Genomic DNA, 16,414 nt, shown 5'->3' with positions numbered 1-16,414 from the left:
GAGCCAAGTAGAACCACGCCCAGGGGGAACCATGACACAATCCATAGAGGCAGAACGATGTGGCACGAATTTCGAGACAAGAATCTTTTAATGTTGTGAGGAATCTTTGAGATTCCATGGGGAGGTAAAAATTCATTTTATTAGAATGTAATCAAGTTTATAGTCATTTTTATCAGATTTTCATAGGGAATGCAATGGCAAGGTTGGATTCACAATTTGAGCAGCAGATTTCTAGATTCCTAGTAGAGGAGAATCTTTGAGAATATTGAGGGAATCTTCTAGATTCCTTAAAGGCTGAAATTTCCCAGATCTAGAATGCAACCAACTTTATACTCATTCTTCTCAGAATTTCGCAAGGATCTCAATGGCAAGATTTTTTTTTTGATTTGAGATGCAGATCTCTAGTTAACCAGGAGGAGGGAATCTTTGGAGAATCGCGAGGGAATCTAAAAGATTCCTATAGGCCCAGATTTTGCGGTGTCAGAATTCAGAAAATGGATAGTCAATTTTACACCCCTCGATGACACAAATTCAGTGGTGCAGTTAGTTTTTGCATCTGAGCCTTCTATTTTTCGGCCATTTTCCAAATTGGAGTGACGGTGTCAGATTTTAGAGTGTGGACAGTCGATCTTATGCCATGCGACACCATGATTTCAATGGTGCACTCAGATCCAAGAGCTGAGTATCATTTTCTTCAATCAGCATCAAATTTGAGGTATATGAAGTGTTGTTGTGATGTACTTCTTTGATCATTTGCTGTGAGATGTATTATGTTGTTTCACTTCCTGCTTGATGTATGATGCAGAATCTTTGTGTCTATTTCATATGAGATGTATTCATCATGGATTGTGATGTATGTTTTGATTGAGATCCCTTTGTTGCCATGATGAAAGGATACTTATTGTCACCATGGGTGTTTTGGTCGAGATCCCTTTGATGCCATGATGTAGGGATACTCATTGTCACCATGAGTGTTTTGGTCGAGATCCCTTTGATGCCATGATGTCGGGATACTCATGGTCACCATGTGTAAGTTTATGTCATGCTGATAGGAGGTCTATTGTGAGTGATAGTTCCTGTAGCGAAACGTCTCGTGGAGAGACTTTTCCACTCATGTAGAGGGCACATATCCTTGTATGACAGAAAATATAGTCCATGTACATCTTCACCATTTCCAGCACTGAATGAAGTGGCCAACACCATCTTAACATCGGGCCCGGAGATGTAGTCCACACTGGACGAACTCCATTATCAACGTCTTGTGTTTTATGTTGCTAATTCTTGTCATGTTCCCTCTTCTTTACAGCATGCATATATGTTCCTTTATGCTCTTTTAAATGCAATTCTAACAACATCACGAAAGTAAAAGATCTTGGTTAAATCCAGGAGTTGAGTCAACTTGGATCAAGTTTGGTATCAGAGCGGTCTTCGCGTGGATGTGAATTGCGAGCATGAACAATGGAACATGCAATGATGGAGGATGACAAAGAGATGTACAAGACCATGCTTAGAGTGTCCCAAAATGTGGAAATAATGTATGAAGCTCTACAAAAAGAGACAGAGGAAAAGCAACGATTGCAGCTTCAGTTGCGAGCCACAGAAGAGGCCTTGGAAGAACTGAAGCACAACAACTAGATTCTTCAAGCAGATAACGCTGAATTGAAGATGCTTCTACAAGAAGAGAAAGAGGAGAAACAGAGTTTGCTATGACAGCTGCAAGCTAAGGACAAGGCCTTGGAAAAGCTGCAGTGTGACCCATGTGAGGTAAAAAGTAGTTCTTCGACTTCATGTATGTTTCTTGATGATGATTTCACTGTTTTTGAAAATCATACCACAGGAATTGGCTCCAAACTGTTGAAGAAAATGGGGTATGAAGGGAAAGGCTTGGGAATTAATGGCCAAGGTATTGTCAACCCCATCAAATTAGAGGAATTACCCCGTCAAGCAGGACTTGGGTATGTTGGGAAAGAAGTTGGTGAATGTGCCAAGACAACCAACGAACCACCAACGACAGATGATGAGAAGCCCTCATTATTTCTTTCCAAGTCGACATTGGAGGTAAAAGATGTTGATTTCCCTTTAGTTTCATCTTCACATAGTATGATTTCTATTGGAAATGTGGAGATACCAATTACAGGGACAAACATGAGGCTCCTTACTTGGATGAGGTACACGAAGGAAGAAGAACTCTGTGTTAATAACCAAGGCATAACTCAGCCATTGGAGGTTGTGCAGAGACCTCGATTTGCACGCTTAGGATACACCGAAGGAGAATGCTCAAAGGTGTCATATTATTTCGAGACATTTTTGAAATCATCGAGGGAAGAGAATGATGGGAACACATAACCATCATCCCATGTCAGTGACCATTGTAGGGAAAGAGCTGAGGAAAGCTCTCATCGCCATAATGACACCAAAGATAGAAAGGAAAGGTATAACAAGTCTTGGTGTTCAAATGTTCATTTTGATTACAATCATGTTGTTAATGATGAACATAAAACATGGCATCATAAAACATGTACTTTTTGTGGTTTACATAACAATGTATTTGCCGAGTGTTGGAAGAGAGTGACAACACACAAAAGGTTGAGTCGTGAAAGACCTTCTCAACAGTAGGAAAAGAAGAAGGTAAAGAAGATTTAGAGGAAGAAGACCTATTGCAGTCATTGCAACAGAAGTGGTCACCAAAGAGCCCCATGTTGGAGGCTTCATCCAAAGTAGCACCTTAAAGACAAAGTGTCGGTGCATTGACCGGTTGGAAAAGACATTCGACAAGCAAACCAACCATGGGAGGTGACCCATTCAAATTGATAAGTGAAAAATGGTTTCTAGATATGTTAGCTTGTCATGGTCATGCTTTTGTAAATCGTTTGTTGCATTTTAAACTATAAAAGTGATGATGTGTTTTCCATCACTTGTTAAGAAACGATGATGTCTGGTCTTATTTTGTGTTGCATTTTAAACTGTGAAAGTGAGGTTGTGTTTTCCATCACTTGTTAAAACAATAATAGTGTTTGACCTTATTTTTGTAAATCATGTGTTCCAGTGATGATGTGTTTTCCATCACTTGTTGAAGCAATAATGATATGTAGGCCTTGTTTTCATAGCTGGGGTATTGTTTCCATTTTGATGTAAACTTGACCACCGAGTATGTGATATAAACTCGTGGGAAGTATTGGATGCTTGGGTCATTAGTTGGTCTTGTAAATCAAACATGTAATTTGAAAAATTGTACTACAAGTTTGCAGAGGTTGCAGGTGTCGGCTCATCGGTTATGGCTTCGAAGGACAAAGGTGAAGGAGAAGGAAGGGCGACTTATCAGACACTTGTAAGTGCAGATAAGGTACAAAGAAGTTGCAGATTATTTTCATGCTTTTGGAGGACCAAAAGCTCCTCAGTGGGGAGGATTGATCCAGGTGGTTCTAGACACATGCATAAGTCCTAGAGGACCCGGAGAGGGTCAAAATTAAAAGTGGTCAAAACACTCCCAAAATAGCACCAGATCGAAGTTTTCATCGCATTGATTCCAATGGTGTGAACGACACTCAAATCTGAGCTCGTATGAGGGAGAAAGATCCAGTCAAAGTTTCGGTCAAAGTTGGGCAGTGGGCTAGGTTTAATGGTCCTACAAATTGACTGAGTCCTTGACATGGAATCTGGCTCCCGAGGAGTGAGCGAATTTGTTAGATACTTAATTTGTCTAATATCCCTTATATTAGACAAAATTAACAAAATGTTTATTATTATAATAAAAATAAAAAAAATGTGATGAGGTGGCAGGCCATGATCCACGCCACCCCCCCACCAAACTATATGCTAAAAACAAAATGTTAAAATAGGCCGACTGGCCATGACCCTCGCCGGCCCCCCAACCACCACATAACACTTTTATAACAAATAAAATGGGGTGGGCAGGCCACCTCCGATGGACCCGGCCCACACCCCAACTACAATACCATATATGTGTTAACGAAATTGATGGGAGTTGAACCCATGGTCAGCGGGTCCGCCAGCCCCGCCCACATGGCGGCCCCACAATCAATGCCGTCCCACTCAAATGGTCAAACCAACAGCAACGGTTATCATTCCAACACTAGTACGTAACTACCCTCACAACCTGGTTACCAAAACTTTAATGTTGGTTGCAAACAAAACAACTGCGCCAAAATTAAAACAAATACCGTGTATTTTGGGAGGGGTCGGGATTTGATCCTCCGACCTCCCACCTTTGGTTCATTTGCATAATCTACATGCCACAACGTTTTCATTGATATCTTCGCCCTAGAAAAAATATATAAACCATGCCATTTTTCTCATTCGACAGGGGGGACGTAAGCACCAAATGGAGGAACGAAAACAAGTTTTGCAGAGCCAAGCAGAAGCATGCCTAGGTGTAACCATGACATAGTCCATAGAGGTGGAACCATGTGGCATGAATTTCGAGACAATAATCTTTTGACGCTATGAGGAATCTTTGAGATTCCATGGGAAGGTAAAAATTCATTTTATCGGAATGTAATCAAGTTTACAGTCACTTTTATCAGATTTTCACAGGGAACGCAATGGTGAGGTCAGATTATCCTTTTTGGAAGTGTATTTTCAGATTCCCAATAGAGGAGAATCTTTGAGAATCTTGAGGGAATATTCAAGATTCCTTAGAGGCTGAAATTTCCCAGATCTAGAATGCAGCCAACTTTATACTCATTCTTCTCAGAATTTCACAAGGATCTCAATGGCAAGATTATTTTTCTGGTTTGAGTTGCAGATCTCTAGTCAACCTGGAGGAGGGAATCTTTGGAGAATCACGAGGGAATCTAAGAGATTCCTACAGGCCTAGATTTTGCAGTGTCAGAATTAAAAAAATGGACAGTCGATTTTACACCCCTTGACGACACAAATTCAGTGGTGCAGTCAGGTTTTTCATCCGAGCCTTCTATTTTATGGCCATCTTCCAAATTGGAGTGATGGTGTCAGATTTCAGAGTGTGGACAGTTGATCTTATGCCATGCAACGCCACGATTTCAATGGTGCATTCAGATCCAACAGCTGAGTATTATTTTCTTCAGTCAACATCAGATTTGAGGTATATGAAATGTTGTTGTCATGTACTTATTTGATCATTTGCTGTGAGATGTATTATGTTGTTTCACTTCCTGCTTGATGTATGATGCATAATATTTGTGTCTATTGCATGTGAGATGTATTCATCATGGATTGTGATGTATGTTTTGATTGAGATCCCTTTTTTGCCATGATGGCGGGATACTCGTTGTCACCATGGGTGTTTTGGTTGAGATCCCTTTGATGTCATGATGTCGGGATACTCATGGTCACCATGTGTAAGTTTATGTCATGCTGATAGGAGGTATGTTGTGAGTGATAGTTCCTGTAGCTGAACGTCTTGTGGAGAGACTTTGCCACTCATGTAGAGGGCACATATCCTTGTATGACAAAAAACATAGTCCATGTACATATTCACCATTTCCAACACTGAATGAAGCGGCCTACACCATCTTGACACCAGGCCTGGAGTCATAGTCCACACTGGACGAACTCCATTATCAATGTCTTGTGTATTATGTTGCCAATTCTTGTCATGTTCCCTCTTCTTTACAACATGCATATATGTTCCTTTATGCTCTTTTAAATGCAATTCTAACAACATCACTGTTCAAGTAAAAGATCTTGGTTAAATCCGGGATTTGAGTCAACTTGGATCACTAAGGGGCTTTGATATAATGCTAAGCCCCTGATTACAACTCTCTGTCCTATGAGAAAGCAGCTGCTAAAGGAGCTGAAGGCAAAGGGAGTCGAGGATATTAGGGAGTGCAATATCGTAACATTCTGCCTTTGTAAGTTACGATATGGCATGTTCTGATGAGGCAATACAACAAATTTATAAGGATGTATGGGTCGACAACTGTAGAATTGAATGCGGATCAGTGGAGTTGATTGTTGAAATGGGCTAAACCTACAAAAGACTCTAAAACAAGGATTCAAGGACATCATTTTATATAGACGATTGTGTGGAATGAAGCAAGCTATTGCCTGTTTTGCGTGCACGACTGGAAGAATTGAATGAAGTCAGAGTAGCCATCCCTGAGGATATCAAGCTCTATTGAGATTAACTAAGAATGGGACTCTCGGAGGAGTGTGCAGGTCACTTGAGAATTAATTTCATAGCATGGAGATTTACGTAGTAGTTCAGTAAAAAGCTCTATGGTCCATCTATGATTTAATACTATGACAGGAAAATACCAAGAGACACAACAATAATAGGGGGAGCCATGTCGAAGTACATCAGTTATAGTATTGACAATAGAGATAGTTGCTTGCACAAACTGCCACTGTGAAAAAAAACCATCATTTTCAATTGAGCAACTAGGGGAGTTGAGCATATTTCCGAAGAGCTGAGGCGTGAGAGTGATTGTGCAACAAGCACAATAGGTGTGCTGTGAGGAGAATAGTGTGGGCTGTACTGAAGAACAAGAAACTAAGTGATTGTTGTAAAAAGAACAGTGTGAGCTAAACAAAGTGTGTTGCAGTAGAAAGCCCGTGATATAGGAGGAAAAGTGCTGAGAAGATGTTGCTGTGAGAAGTAAGTAAAGAACAGTTGCATGAGACCAAAGGGAGTTAGTGGAACAACAAAGTACATAAAGCAAAAGTTGATTTTTCAACCAAACATTTTGGTATTTTACTTGTAATATGTATGCCTCTTTTTTAGTTTGAAAATAGTATGAAATAGTAGAACAATGTCAAGAGCAGGTTGGTGCATGGACTCAGAAGAGGTTGGTGCCTCTTGGCAAGTTGGTGCTTGCTAACCAAAGGGGTTCGGTCCCTCCTATGAGTGGGTGCTCACAATATATATATATATATACATACATATATATATATATATATATATATATATATATATATATATATATATATATATATATATATATATATATATATATATATATATATATATATATATATATATATATATAAAATTAAGTAGGTTCTTAATTTACATCATAAACAAACAACAAATTTGGTGTTTTATTCCCTCTGGGTTTCCACGTGGAAAGCACTGTGTCAAATGTGTGTGCTGCTCATGTTATTGTTGTATGAACATGTATGTTTGAACTTGTTGTTCACTCCCTTATGAATGAATTCTCTCTCAAGTAATAGAATATAAAAAGGGACTGTAAGCATAATAGAAAAAGAAAATATTCTCACAATTACTGATTCACCCCCCCTCTCAACTATTCCTTATTTCAATAATTGGTATCAGAGTGAGGTTCCTTTAGGAACAGTCTAATCACTAGAAGGTAGATCTATAAGGAATTATGTCTAGGCAAGAGAGTCAAGAGGCTTACTAAGGTAGAATACCAGTATTTGATGGGACAAACTATGCCTTTTAGAAAGTAAGAATGGAAGCGTATCTTATGTCTTTGGGAGTAGATGTTTCAACTTCAGTACTAGTAGACTGCAATGTCCCTAATATTCCTCTCACTGGTATAGATGGTAAAAAATTATATGGGAATAATGCTAAAGCCAATAATTTCATTCTATTTGGCCTTAGTCAATCATAACTTATAAAAGTTATGCATTGTAAGTCTGCTAAGGAAGTGTGGGTAAAGATTAATCAGAGTCATGAAGGAGATGACAAAGTCAAGCAGGAAAAACTTTAGACTTTCAGAATGAGGTTTGAGAGCTTGAGAATGAGTGAAAATGAAAGCATAGTAGAATACTTCCTCAGAGTTGATGAAGTAACTAATATGATTAGAGGACTTGGTGAGGAGGTCAAGGAGGATATGATTGTTCAGAAAATATTAAGATCTCTGCCCATGAGATTTAATGCCAAAGTCTCAGCTATTGAAGAAATGGATAATTTAAAGGATCTTAAGATGGATGAGTTGCATGGTACTCTCACAACCTATGAGATGAGAGTAGGAATAGAAAATTCTGAACCTAAGAAAGAAGCATTCAAAGTATCCAAAAAGGACAAGGAGCACAAAGATCATCAAGATTACTGCAGTTGTGAATCTGATCAGGAGTTGGCTCAACTAGCCAGAAATTGAAGCGCGGGTCAAGAAAATATAAAGGGAAGTTGCCCTTTAAGTGTTTTGACTATGGAAGAGTTGGAGATTTCTCGCCCAAATGCCCATATAAAGAAAAGGCTGAAAAGGAATAGGATAATTTTTTTTTGAAATAAGTCTCAAAAACATCAAAAGAAAAATCCCTATAAGAAAAAGGGGTTCTACTCCAAAGAGGATAGCTCAACATCAGAGTCAGATAGTGAAAACTCGTCGGAGAATGACTCATATAAGTATCTACTTATGGATTTTGAAACAAAATCCAAGAAATAAGTTATTATGGACTCTGAAGAGGAAGAAGAAGAAGAAGAAGGAATAGTGGACCTTGAAGGGGAACTCATCAATTCCCTTGATGAGCTAAAGAAAGCGAGAAATAAAAACAAGAAGCTGAAGGAACAATTACAAAGTGCATAGGAAGGTATGTATAACTATGTCAATGGGGAGTTTTCCTATCAAAAATAAAAGCTCAAGGAAGCTATCAAGATCAAAGATACTTTAGTCCTTCTACTAGAAGAAAAACAAGAAACCTATGAGAGACTAGAAGAGGAAAACAAGCATTTAAAACAAGAGCATATCAAGTTAAAAATGGAAATGATCTCACAGACATGCAAAGATGATATCCTATCTTTGAAACTTAAGCTGGAAGAGGCTAAACGAATGGAAGAGGTTCTTTAAGATTTGATGAAGGAATGGGAAGAGAATTGTCAGAGTTTAGAAGTAGATGTTATTTCTCTAATAACTGATCTTGAGGGGACAAAGACTGAGAAGGGGTTAAATTAAAAATTTGCAGAAGGCACAAGGAAACTAGATCAAATTCTAAATAGCTAAAGGCCCTCAGGAATCAAAATAGGTTTGGGATACTCACAGAAACATGAATCCTCTATGAAAAAGACCAACTTCAAGTCTGCATGATTCGAAGAATCAATGAAGATAAAAAGAGTAGCAGGGAAAAGAGGAGACCATCAATGAAAGATGAATCAATAAGTGAGAAAACCAAGGTACTTTCACACATAATTCCATAAGACTTCCAACCATAGGCATGCCTATTTATTTTATGGTCATTGTTATAAATGTCATATCTTTGGTCATAAAGCTGTTGATTGTAGAAGGATCAAAGTTGAAGAAATGAAAATCCTAGATATAAAAAAAATATTAGAGTTATAGATCTCAAAACTATTGCCTCAGAGATCAAAATGTCTTCTTTTGTTTGTTAAGTGAAGTAGAATGCTTCAAATGTAATAATTTTGGACATAAGGAAAGTGAGTGCAGAAGCAGGTTTGAATACCAGTCTAAGTTCCAAAATGTTAGTCAGTCAGCTATCCAACATGCTAAGGAGAGATGTAAACAAAAGAATAAAAGGAACATGTAGTGTGGACTTGATTTATCAGCTCAAAATCAAGACAATACATGGTATGTGGATAATGGTTGTTCCAAACATATGACTTGCGATAAAAGAAAATTCATGTCGTAAAAGAAATGGACAGGGGAAATAATTTCATCTTTGGAAATAATGCTGCAATGAGAATAAAGGGTAAAGGCATATTCAACCTTGATAAAAAAATAGAAGCACAAAATGTCCTGTATGTATAAGTTCTCAAGCACAATCTGCTCAGTGTTACCCAAATGTGTGATAATGACTACGATGTGACCTTTCAATCTAAAGATAATGATATCTGCAACATGAAGAATGGAAAACTGGTGGGAAAAGCAATCAAAACCCACAATAATGTATATGTGTTTAACGATTCCAGGGTTAATTGATCTTTGAGAAAAACAAGCGAAGCACGATTGTGGCACAAGAGACTTGGGCATATGAATTTCGAAAGTTTGATAATATTTATCAAGATGGGAACTGTGAGAGGATTACAAAGACTATCAAGGCCCGATAAATCAATCTGCAAGTCATGTTAGTTTGGCAAGAAGACTAGGACTCATTTCAAGAAAAAATAGTTCTCCTCATCTAGACCCTTGGAGCTCATTCACACAGATATTTGTGGCCCCACTAGAGAAAAAAACCTAAAAGGAGAAAGGTATTTTATGCTGCTAATTAATGACTTTACCAGGGCCACTTGGATTGTGCTCTTAAAAGAAAAGTCAGAGGCATTCAAGCACTTCAAGAAATTTAAAGCTCAAGTAGAAAATGAGAAAGACTTGAAGATAAAATGCCTAAGATTAGACAAAGGAGGAGAGTACACCTCAAGAGAGTTTGAGGAATTATGTGAAGAGCATGAGATTAGAAGGCAGTACTCAGTGGATAGAACTACATAGCAGAATGGATTTGTGGAGAGGAAGAACAAAACAATTCAGGAAATGACCAAATCAATGTTGGATGAAGCAGGTGTGTCTCACATCTTTTGGGGAGAATAAGCACAAGCAATAGTATATCTGTCAAACATAATTCAACTCAGGCTTAATAGTAATAAAAATCCCTATGAGTTATGGAAGGGAAGATCTGCACCAATTAAACATCTCAAGGTGTTTGGAAGAAAGTGATTCATACAAAAGAATGATAAGAATCCTAGAAAGTTTAACTCTCACATTGATGAAGGAATATTGCTCAAGTACTCTACTCGAAGTAAAGGATATAAGTGTTACATCAAGCGGAAAAATAACATTGAGGACTACATTGACGTGATAGTAGATGAGATAGGTTCACAACCTAAGTCCTCTAAAATAAATTTGAACTTAGATGATGGAGAAATTTAAGATGTGAGGTCTGCAGATATGGAAGAAACAGATTCAGATAGTGAAAGTGAGGAAGCAGGAACAACTTCAAGGCCAAAAACACCTTCCTGGTAAGTACAAAAAGAACATTCTGAGAGTCAAATACTTGGAGATCAAAGACATGGCGTCCAAACTAGGAGAAAACTTTTTGGCAATACAATTTATAGGAATTTGGATTTGTTATTGTAGATAGAAGCCAAGCATCTCTATCAAGCAAGTGAAGACACATTATGGGTAAAAGCTACGAATGAAGAACTTGATCAGATTGAAAAGAATGAAACTTGGGAGCTTGTTCCAAGTCCTAGAGAGAAAAATGTTATTGGAACCAATTGGGTTTTCAAAAACAAACTGAATGAGCACGGTTAAGTAATCAGGAACAAATCTCGATTGGTCTGCAAAGGGTATGCCCAAATATAAGGGGTATATTTTGAAGAAACCTCTGCACCAGTAGTACGACTAGCAGCCATTATGATCTTTCTTGCTCTTTCCACCCATAAAAACATCAAGGTATATCAGATGGATGTGAAGTCTGTATTCCTCAATGGATATTTAGAACAATGAGTTTACATTGAGAAGCGAAAAGGATTTATACACACCACAAATGAAGGTTTTGTATGCAAATTAAAGAAGGCTTTCTATGGACTAAAATAGGCTCCCAGATCTTGGTATGAAAGGTTAGATAAATACCTTCAGCAACAAGGCTTTACAAAAGGCACGGTTGACAATAACTTATATGTAAAGTCTGAAGGTGACCATCTACTATTAGTAGTTGTGTATGTCGATGATATAATGTTTGGCAGCGAAATGGAACAATTTGGGCATCAATTTGCAAAATGTATGCAAAAAAAATTCAAAATGTCCATGATCAGAGAGCTTTCCTTCTTCCTAGGTCTGTAAATTGCTCAATCTCCACAAGGAGTGTTTATATACCAATCCAAATATCTCAAGGAAACTCTAAAGAAATTTGGGCTGGAAGATTGCAAGCCAGTAAACATGCCTATGACTACAGGTGCAAGTTGTGCAAAGAAGATGAGACTTCACTGGTAAATCAGACTACATACAGATCAATGATAGGAAGCTTGTTGTATCTTACATCTTCAAGGCCAGACATCATACAAAAAGTGGGTCTTGTGGCCATATTTCAGGGTTTCCTGCATGAAAGGAATGTTGTTGCTGTCAAAAGAATTTTTAAATATCTTCAAGGAACAACGTAATATGGAATGTGGTATGCTAAGAGAAAAGAATTCAAGTTGAAGGCATACACTGATGCTGATTGGGCTGGAAGTCTTGATGATAAGAAAATCACCTTTGGTGCAACTTTCTTCCTAGGAAAATGCTTGGTGTCATGGGTCAGGAAGAAAAAAGCGTCTATTTCTTAGTCGAATGCTAAAGCAGAGTATATTTCTCATGCTATCTGTTGTACACAGATTCTATGGATGAATCAAAATGTGAAATATATTCAGGTAAAGATGACTGATCCCATTCCAATAATGTGAGACAACACAAGTGGCATCAACATCTTCAAAAATCTAGTCATGCACTCAAAGACTAAGCATATTCCTATCAAGTTCCACTTCTTGAGGGAACAAGTTGCAGCCAATATTATCAGACTTATATATGTGGCCACTAAAGAGCAACTGAAGATATCTTTACTAAGCCATTGTCAAGAGAACCATTTGAATATCTCAGGTAGCAGATAGGAGTTGTATCTCCTCCCTCCAAATGACTGCATTTTGGTAGGTGGTGGCAACTACTTAGCATGTGGGAGCCATGGAAGAGTAGGCTACAATGGTTCAGGGGGAGCCTTCAAAAAGTATTCCTTGCCATTGATGTCAAAGGGGGAGAAGATTACTAGGGCATCAAAGAAGACCATGCCTATCATGAGGGGGAGATTATGGTGTTTCCATCAATGCCAAAGGGGGAGATTGTTGGACAATTGGTGATGGCTCTGTTAGTATTGGCATTGATGTCAACCAGACTGACATGAATGCTTGTCGTAACAGATGCATGCGGTAATGGCTTAGGAGGACTCCTATGGTAGTTGCAGGCTTTATGTAGAGAATCATCATAGTAGTAGGCTTATTGGAAAAGCCATAAAATGATGACTGCTGTGTTGGTTCGGATGGAATTCCCATGGTAGCTACAGGTTTGATGTAGAAAATAATCACAGTAGCATGCTTATTGGAAAAGCCATAAAATGATGACTATTATGTTGGTTCAGATGGAATACCCATGGTAACTACAAGTTTCATATAGAGAATCATCATAGTAGCAGGCTTACTGGAGAAGCCATAAAATTATGACTATGGTGGTTGGGAGTTCAACTTTCCATGCACAAGAAGAAGAGTCAAGGAGAAATGAGTGGTAGAGAGTTTGCAACCATCTTAGAGGTAGAAAAATGGGCTCAAAGCCTACATCAAACCCTATCCATTGAAAAGTGCTCTGGAAGAGCTTTCCAACGATATGCAGAAGTCCAAAAATGGACTCCTGGATAAAAATGTATGGTTTGCTGAATTCCAGGGACTTGAAGCCTTAAGAAGGATGAAATATCAGAGTAGGAAACATATCAAATATCGGGATATTGGAGCAAGAGGCATATCGGATATCAGGATATCGGAGCAGATCAACGCATTGGAACCTCAGAGTAGGTTTCAATATCAGAGGTCAGAGAAGATGGCAAATCAGAACCTTGGAGCAGGCTATATTGAAGCCGTGAGAACATCAGAACATCGAAGTTCATTGCAATATCGGAGGTTTGGGCCTATCATAATATCGAAACTTCCTAACATATGTATTTTAAGAAGTTACGATATCCAGTGTTGTCGATATTGTAAAAAAATTGAGGGATGTTTAGGAATGTTAACAAAGGATTGTGTTTCAAAAGAAAATGTTAATAAAGACTCTTTCTCTCTCCTTTGGCAGGACACATGTCGGCATGAGATTGGCTTTGAGAAGCTGCAGTGGCAACTGGTGTTAGCATGATGTGGCAATACGACAAGACACGTGGCAGGTAGATTCAACATTATTGGGTGGACTAATGGGCCAAATCCAGGTGACACATGTCACCACAATGGAGTTGCCACATGGAGTAATGATGACATCATGATGTCATCTTAGAGGTCGCATATCAATGGATGAGGACCTCGTAACTCCTGTGAAAATGGTTTTTAGAAAAAGCTACGATGGATGGGGCTTCTAATGTTGTGTTGGCACTTGGTCATGAGAGTTCAGAGAACCAAGGGCACAGAGCAGTTAACAAAGGAATATTGGCCCTTGGTAGGAGCCTGAAGGCCTTAGCACCTAAGCGCTAAGCCATCGGTCACAAGTTCAGTCATATGAGAAGGAAAATGCTCAAGGAGCTAAGTGCCAAGGGATCTGAGGATATTGGGACTGAGAAATATCATAACGTTTCAATTTCAAAATTTATGATACTAAGGGGCTTCGGTATAATGACAAGCCCCTGATCACAACTCTTGGTCCTATGATAAACCAACTGCTAAAGGAGCTTAAGGCAAAGGGACAGATATTGGGGAGTGAAATATCATAATGTTCCACCTTTGTAAGTTACAATATGGCGTGTTTCGATGAGGCAATACATCAAATTTATAAGGATGTATGGGCTAGAAGTGGTAGAATTGAATGCAAGATCAATGGAGTTGATTGTTGAAATGGGCTAAAACTGCAGAAGACTTTGAAACAAGGAATCAAGGACATCATTTTACAAAGACGATTGTGTGGAATGAAGGAAGCTATCGGTTGCTTCGCATGAACGACTGGGAGAATTAAATGAAGTTAGAGTAGCCATCTCCGAGGAATATCAAGCTTTGTTGAGAAATAACTAAGAATGGGACTCTCGGAGGAGTGTGCAGGTCGTCTGAGAATTAATTTCTCAGCATGGAGATTTACGCAATTGTTTAGTAAAAATTTCTATGGTCCATCTCTGATTTAATATTGTGACAGGAAACTACCAGGAGATGCAACAACGATAGGGGGAGCCATGTTGAAGTACATTTTGGAAGTTAGAGTACATACAATAGAGATAGCCTTGCGTAGAGTGCCTTTGTGAAACAAAACCATTGTTTGCAATTGAGCGACTTGGGGAATTGAGCATATTGTTGAAGAGCTGAGGCATGAGAGCTAAGTGTAGAGACAGAGAGGTCTAAGCACTGAGAGCACACAGAGTGATTGTGCAGCAAGTGCAACAAGTGTTATATGTGGAGAACAACGTGGGATGTATTAAAGAGTAAACAACTGAGTGATTGTTGTAAAAAGAGTAGTGTGAGCTAAACAAAGTGTGTTGCAGTAGAGAGCCCGTGAGATAGCAGGCAGAGTGCTGAGAAGATGCCATTCTGAGCAACAAGTAAAGAACAACTACATGAGACCAAAGGGAGTCAGTGGAACAACATAAGACATAGAGAAAAAGTTGATTCTGTAATCAACCATTTTGATATTTTACTTGTAATATGTATGTCTCTCTTTTTAGTTTGAAAATAATATGAAATAGTAGAACAGTGGCAAGAGCAGGTTGGTGCCTGCACTCAAAAGATGTTGGTGCCTCTTGGAAAGTTGGTGCTTGCTAACCAAAGGGGGTCGGTGCCTCATGTGAGTGGGTTCTCATAAATGAACATATGTAATTAAGTAGGTGCTTAATTTACATCATAAACACACAACAAATTTGGTGGTTTTTTCCCTCTGGGTTTCCATGTGAAAAACACTATGTCAAATGTGTGTGCTGCTCATGTGATTGTTGTATGAACATGTATGTTTGAACTTGTTTTTCACTCGCTTATGAATGAATTATCTCTCAAGTAATAGAATATAAAAATGGGTTATAAGAATAATAGAAAAATAAAATAGTCTCACAATTATTGATTCACCTCCCTCTCAACAATTCCTTATTTCAAAACATAGAAGCATTTCTTGTTGCTCCTTTGATCGCTCCACTAGAACTCGTCGCATAATAGTTTTGACTTGCTAGTATATGTAAACAATCTGCATATATTTATTACTTCGTGTCTTCGTTGTCCTTGCATTAGGGATTGATTTCTTGACTTGTGCGACCACTTCCTCATCCTTTTTGAAACAAACCAATGTTCAACTTGAGCCTCATCCTTTTCCTTCTCAATATCTTGCTAGACAACCAAAGGAGTAGTGCTATGCTAAAGTTGGGTTGAGCTCTCCACATCCCTTTGTGCTCTTGACATAGAGAGCCTTGCACCATCCCATTGAGCCTTACAATAACGATCACCCCTGCGACACATCATGGGAATAAAAAGGAAACAAAGAAATATCACATGACCAGGGGACAGTAATGGGATCCTATATAGTGACACCATAATAGAATTGAAGTAAGGGATATATAGAGAGGGTCTCAAGAAGGAATTTATTGAGAAACCGTTATGGGAATATTAGGAGATAAAATTGTGAATGAAGACTTGGAAATTCTTGCCGAGCCAATTTTTTTATGGCCTTGGTATTGGGAACGAACTTCCAAATTTCTTTACTGTGTATAAACCAGAGCAAAACAAGGCTTGAGATTGGAAACTCAAAGTCCTATAGCCCACAAGAATTTAATAAAGAAGAATGGGGGCTTGGGATGAAGGCTATCA

The sequence above is a fragment of the Pinus tabuliformis genome, chromosome 7 (assembly GCF_031772625.1).
Source record: "Pinus tabuliformis cultivar Carrire ecotype Pingquan chromosome 7, CPIR1, whole genome shotgun sequence".
Classification (NCBI taxonomy): Eukaryota; Viridiplantae; Streptophyta; class Pinopsida; order Pinales; family Pinaceae; genus Pinus; species Pinus tabuliformis.
Note: the sequence above shows the minus strand (reverse complement) of the source record.